This window comes from Haliotis rubra, unplaced genomic scaffold, assembly GCF_003918875.1.
Source record: "Haliotis rubra isolate DU_JTF1 unplaced genomic scaffold, ASM391887v1 Scf717, whole genome shotgun sequence".
Taxonomy (NCBI): Eukaryota; Metazoa; Mollusca; class Gastropoda; order Lepetellida; family Haliotidae; genus Haliotis; species Haliotis rubra.
Genome location: NW_025767432.1, coordinates 135,960 through 143,100, shown reverse-complemented (window position 1 = coordinate 143,100; position 7,141 = coordinate 135,960). Strand labels below are relative to the sequence as shown.

General features: G+C 37.7%; 1 protein-coding gene across 1 annotated transcript in view; it reads right to left on the bottom strand.

Annotated features, from left to right (window-relative positions):
- Positions 1-750: 750 nt before the first annotated feature.
- Positions 751-7,141, bottom strand: part of LOC124259315 (Y+L amino acid transporter 2-like) — a 61,074-nt gene continuing 54,683 nt past the window's right edge. The window contains exon 12 of the mRNA XM_046693425.1: positions 751-2,920. The gene's annotated coding sequence lies outside the window, so the exon portion shown is untranslated. The remainder of the gene's footprint in view (positions 2,921-7,141) is intronic.

Genomic DNA, 7,141 nt, shown 5'->3' with positions numbered 1-7,141 from the left:
ACTTACAAGAAACATTTTAGCTAAAAAGAGCCAGATAATACTTCACCGGTCATCTGTCATGAGTGTTGGTTTTGTAACATACAGGCTCTGAAGTGCTAGTGGTGTAACAGTGGTGTATATTGACTATATAGTGAGACATTTACAATTACAGTATAACAATCCCATAAGTACTGGCAGTGCAAACAAGAAACAAAACTAGGGTGAAATCAGATTCAAACCACAGTTACAAGCAGAGATGCCAACCCCAAAGTGTTGCAAATAGTAGTTTCAAGGATCAATATTAGTACTTTGACCATAAAATTAGTTGTCAACTAAATACCTAAAATCATAATGGATTCTGAGAAAGATAATATGACACTAATCACGGGTGAAGCTTTAATTTATGTACCTCCAACAGCAGATTTCCAAATTATCAGCATTACATTTCTTCTTGTCGTCTCTTTTTTGGTGAAGGGGCCGTAGGGTAGCCTAATGGACAAAGCGTTGGCTGATCACGCCAAAAACCCGGGTTCGATTCCCCACATGGGCATAATTGTGTGAAGCCCATTTCTGTTTTTTTTTCTATATATCCGAATTATAATGAATTTTCTTCACATTTCGTAGAATTTCTAGTGCAATCGTATTGGCGTAGTATGAGGCTAAAATTCGTAGCGACTACGATAAAATCGTAGAGGTTGGCATCTCTGTATTGGCACTCCCAAGGGCCACAACTCTGCACAGCAAATTGCAGCACCTTAGACGACTTAGTTATCCATGCCTGACATTCAGTAGTCAAAAACAAGTTAAATATTTATTCACAGAAAAGAAGTAACAAAACAAAATCTCAGCCCTAGTCATGGTTTAATGGAGATTAGAATCCAGTGGAGATAAAATACATCCAATCAATTTACCCTGCACTGTTTGCATGCCTGCTTAAGACATATTTTAAAAATTGGTAATTCAGTAAAAACACCATAGTTACAACAGTCATTACGTGTTTGAGACAGGAGACATTGTCCCACATGTGGCCTTAGCAAACAACAAAACAAGGTCGGCAGAGGAAATACAGGTTTTCGTTGACTTGCATTGGCAATATTTAGATCTTGTAACAGTAAACTGCGTGCTGCAGTGGGGTCTGGTTCTGTATGTCATTTTGTAATTATTCCAAACATAGTTGAAATTTACCTTCCTAAATACTTCAAGTTATCTGAGGCTCGAGATGAACACAGAAAGAAGACTAAAGAATGAGTAGGCAGGGTCCTAGCTTTACTAAACAAGGGTAAGCTTGACACATCCATTAGACATAACCGTGTTTGACTCAACATTCTTCAGAAACCTATTTTATGTCGCTAAAACATCAGCTTTGTGAAAACTATCGAGAAAATGTTTTTCTACTATATTTTAGTGATAAAGAGTTTAGAATATGTTTGAATTATGTACCAAATCCCTAACACAACATTTCCTGAGAAAAGCAATAAAATATCCAAATTATACAACTTCAAGTTTTATCACAACAATAGTTTACACAAGCCAACATAAAACAAACAATATTTGTGCATTAGTCACGAATACTCGTCTGTGTCTGCAATGTTGATCTGTTGGCAGTGCATCTGTACGATATAGGACATGTACACACACGAGTACTGTACACACACGAGTACTGTACACAGGGCTTCCAGCTATGCCAATTAGTATATTTGGCTAAAACTGATGCAAAAATTAGTATTTTGGGGCCAAAATTAGCATTAACTTTTCAAAAGAATTTTCCTATTAAAAAAATATAGAGAGATAGTCTAAGAACTTGTTATTAACATTGTACTCACCTAAATCAGTAGTGAGTATCCACATATAGCTTGATACTGAATAAAATGTGGTTGAAATTATTGTGGATGGTATGGATGCTATTTGATAATTTAATATATATATTTTTTTAAATCATATTTTTTTACTGCTATCGTAGTCACATATTTTGTGTTGCTTTTTCAGTAACAAATACGATAAAATCATCTCTGTGTACACCTAGTGTATATATAGCTGTATACCATCTCAAACTGTCTCCAATCAAATTGAACCCAGGAACACCAATTCCTGGAATACTTAAATGAAAAAATGTTGAGGGCATTATTGATTGTTTGAACTGTTGACTTTCTAAATGTTCATATTTTGCATCCAAGAGATGACATAACACCTGGGAGTACTGAAGCATGTTCTTTCCGAACTTTATCGTCAAAACAATAATTGAGGTGACTTGTGGTCACAGATATGCATCAACATGTATTTCAATTAGAAATACTGAATATGACATTTAAGCTGCTTAGGGGACCAGTCATTTATTTCAGGTGGGCTGGGTATTTTTTTTTTTTTTGATCAGTAAAAAACTGAAAATAATGCCCCTCCCCTCAAGCTGACCATATTTAGAATGATCCTCACGTCTTTGGACATTTTTTCCAGAACCTACCTGAAGAAACAATATGCAAAAGCACTGTATATTTTATTACATAATGTCAATTTTACAAGACCCTCCCTGAAGAAACAATATGCAAATGCACTGTGTATTTTATTACATAATGCCCATTTTTTCAAGACCCTCCAGAAATAGATGGTACTTCTAATAACCTTCCCTTCAAGACATGCATTATTATAAAATGTCCATTTTTTATCACCCTCCCAAAACATAAGTTATTTTTAATGACCTTATCTTTAGAGCTTTTGATGCCACTCTCCTGATTCATTCAGACCGAACACACCCAATTATAAACGACCGGTCCCTAGAACTAGACTGTCCATTACCATTGAGCATAGACATAGAAAGTTCTATAAGCGTAGTGATGACACCAGAGTGGTCACTCTACATGGTCGATTTTATCCGTGTCTGTATCGTCACTCTCCCTCTCTTCGGATACCACAAGGAACAGCTTCTGCGCCAGTTGTGTTATTTTTTCTGAAAAAATATATAATAAAGAACTGTAAAAATGTAATAAATAATTTGTGGAAAGATTCATTGAGAAGATTTATTAGCTTTTGAACACAACTTCAGTTTTGACATAGTAAGGGACCGTTCATAATTTATGGCTAGGGGAGGTGATGATGATTTTTATGGAGAAGCATGTACAATGTGAATGACACCCCCCAAAAATTTATGTACAAAATAAGTGCCCCCCCAATGTACAAAATCAATGACCCCCTCCCTCCCCATAATTTCTAAGGATAAATTTAATCATATTTTTATGTACAAAATTGTTGACAAAACCCCCCACCCTCCCAGCTTGCCAGAACAAAATGGGTGACACCCCTTAAAATCATCATCACCCCTCTAGCCAAAAATTATGAACGGTCCCTAAGTCAGTTTCATGTGGGTGGAAGGCAAAATGTGAAGCAGGTTTGTTGGTTGAATTATTGACTGAGTGAGACGTGTTTTATGCCCTGAACACAACAATACATTGTCACAGCATGTATGATTAATGTGAGGGGGAGACAGGAAGTGATGACAGTTTCCAGGTAATGTAGCCCTGAGTCTAGATAGCCTTGAGTCTAGATAGCCTTGAGTCTAGATAGCCTTGAGTCTAGATAGCCTTGAGTCTAGATAGCCCTGAGTCTAGATAGCCTTGAGTCTAGATAGCCTTGAGTCTAGATAGCCCTTCTAGATAGTCTAGAGATAGCCCTTGAGTCTAGATAGCCTTGAGTCTAGATAGCCCTGAGTCTAGATCCTAGATAGCCCCTAGATACCTTGAGTCTAGATAGCCTTGAGTCTAGATAGCCTTGAGTCTAGATAGCCTTGAGTCTAGATAGCCTTGAGTCTAGATAGCCTTGAGTCTAGATAGCCTTGAGTCTAGATAGCCCTGAGTCTAGATAGCCTTGAGTCTAGATAGCCCTTGAGAGTCTAGATAGCCCTTGAGTCTAGATAGCCTTGAGTCTAGATAGCCTTGAGTCTAGATAGCCTTGAGTCTAGATAGCCTTGAGTCTAGATAGCCTTGAGTCTAGATAGCCTTGAGTCTAGATAGCCTTGAGTCTAGATAGCCTTGAGTCTAGATAGCCTTGAGTCTAGATAGCCTTGAGTCTAGATAGCCTTGAGTCTAGATAGCATTATCCAACACTCCATTACTTTCATCATTTAACCAGACTTAATATTAGAATTGTCTCCATGTGGTCTCACCTTAGGCAATTCAGTTTGTTCAAAATTGCCTCTGTTCACCCAGCAGAAAATGGGTACCCAGTGGGATAAGTCATGTGACTATAACCTTCTAGCACCTAAGAGGCAACTTGGGTTATCCGTGCTAATAATGTGTTTGCGCAAGAAATAACTTCATCAAATAAATACCAGACACAAAGTAAAATATCAACTGTTTATACTGTTGGCCTTCAATTTTGGTTTCGCTTAAAATCACTAAAATTCAATGTAGCTGATCAAAAGCTTTTGCTTTTTGAATTGCAGCTTTAAGATTTAGACTGATTATTATAAAAAAAAAAACCCAACAAGTTCTGACATGGCAAAATATCTCAACAGTAATTTATTGGTTTTGGTTAGAATCAAGATTTCTATGAGTATTATATTTACTTTTTCTTAGGATGATAGAGTGAGTGAGTGAGTGAGTGAGTGAGTGAGTGAGTGAGTGAGTGAGTGAGTGAGTGAGTGAGTGAGTGAGTGAGTGAGTGAGTGAGTTAGTTTAGTTTTACGCCTCACTCAGCAATATTCCAGCCATATGGCAGCGGTCTGTAAATAAACGAGTCTGGACCAGACAATCCAGTGATCAACAGCATGAGCATCGATCTGCGCAATTGGGAACTGATGACATGTGTAAACGAAGTCAGCGAGTCTGACCACCCGATCCCGTTAGTCGCCTCTTACGACAAGCATGGGTTACTGAAGATCAATATTCTAACCTAGACCTTTTGGGTGTCTTAGGATGATAGAACCTTGTAGTTGTTGCATTTCGCCAAACTGTAAGATTGAGTCGCTCAGCCAACCAAAATGCATATATAAATGATTTTCTATTTTCATTTTTTTCTTCTTGGTCAGTGATATAAACAAACCAAAAGAACATATATGTTTGACTGTCAACAAAAAAATAAAAAATAAAACAAGACTCATCAGAAGATGACATATCCCCCCGGCCCCCACATATTTGAAAAAAATAAATCATCTGACAGTTACTTAAAGTCCAGCTTGACTTTTTAAAACTATGTCCTAATCGTTTCCATGGAAACTGAGAAAATAATAAATCACAAAAATCTGCAAATAGCAAAGGGCACCACTTTGGAATCTGCCTCACATATCTGCCAAGTTTTGCTGAAAGATATCAAGAAGTTTTCCAGTTGTGCTCCAGAAACGAAGCCCACCCCTCCCTTTTGAGAATAAGTCCGAATCATTTCCATGGAAACAGAGAAAATAATAAATCACAAAAATCTGCAAATAGCAAAAGGCACCTCTTTGGGATCTACCTCACATATCTGCAAAGTTTTGATGAAAGATATCAAGAAGTTTTCAGAAACGAAGCCCACCCCTCCCTTTTGGGACTAAGTCCTAACCGTTTCCATGGATACCGGAAAAATAAAATGCCCAAAATCTGCAAATAGCAAAAGGAACAACTTAAGGATCAGTTTGATATATCTATCAAGTTTGTTGAAAAATATTGAACAGTTCTTGAGTTATGCTCGGAAGCTAAAGCACACCCTCCCTTTGGGACTAAGTCCTAATCGTTTCCATGAAAACCGGGAAAAATAAATAAGCCAAAATTCTGCCAACAACTTAAGGTTCAGTTTGATATATCTATCAAGTTTGTTGAAAAATATTGAGCCTTGAGTTATGCTCGAAACCCCACCCTCCCTTTTGGGACTAAATAAAAATGCCAAAAATCTGCAAATAGCAAAAGGCACCACTTAAGGATCTGTTTGATATATCTACCAAGTTTTGTTGAAAAGTATTGAACGGTTTTTGAGTTACATGCCGGGGGATAATAAAATTATAAGCATTCTGTTCATATACCCTTGGTAAAATAAGTTTTGAAAAATAATTTACAAAGGTCGCTTTATTCTGAAGGAATTAAATATCTTAAAAAATTATAATAAGTATGGCCTCATTACTGTACAAACACCATATTTGGGGGATACTTGTGGAGACAATGGAGACCAACACCAGTACCAAAAGGTGATCTTTTCAATGACATTACTGTGTAACTACCGAGTGTATCACCCAATCCCTGACATAGATGTTAGCAAGATCACATTATAAACTGAGAGACCTGGCAGACAAACGAGAACTATCCTCCCGAACCAGTGATGCAAGGTTTTGTCCATCTCGGGACAATGAATACATCTCCAAGCCTTGGCCATGTTGACAACCTCCAGCTGTCAGTTACACGAGACAGAAGCTCACGATAAGAATGTCATTAATAACAGTCAACCTTGAATGACCTAACGTTGGCTCAAAATGAGGCTATCAGTGAGAAATGTGAGAAAACAACACGAATGTCAAAATATACGTGACCTATGTACAAAATATTCAGATGGTAGTTGAAATTCGTTCAACAACTGACTGTTATCTTTTGGTGATGATTTATGAATGGGAGTAAATTCAAATATACTAGCAGAGTTTCTTTGGTTGCAGCAATGGAGTGAGTGAGTGAGTGAGGTTCTAGCATTTCTACAAGTTAGGTTTGGTTTGATTTGGTTTGCTTGTTGCTTAATGTTTCACTCAGCAATATTTCAGCCATATGGCGGCAGTCTGTAAATAAACAAGTCCGGACCAGACAATCCAGTGATCAACAGCATGAGCATCAATCTACGCAAGTCAGCGAGTCTGACTACCCAATCCTGTTAGTCGCCTATAACGACCATTCCTACAAGTATCACAGTAATATCACAATGTTAGATCTTACATGGGGAAAGCTAACCGTGAAGAACATCGAGACATTTACAACTGCGATAAGTACTGAAAGGGTCATCATGGGGTTCATGGTTTCGAACCCACCATCAGCAGATCCTGCTCACAACCTTGGCAACCCCGTGTCCTGGCCATGCTTGGCAATGTTACATAGGAACTGTATGACAAAGTAATATGTAAGAACAAAAATAAGAAAATGTTGGAACCATATGTGACATGACATTTACTGCTTTAGGTACAGCAGCACTCAACAATGTTGACGAGGTGTGAGATCCGATTTCT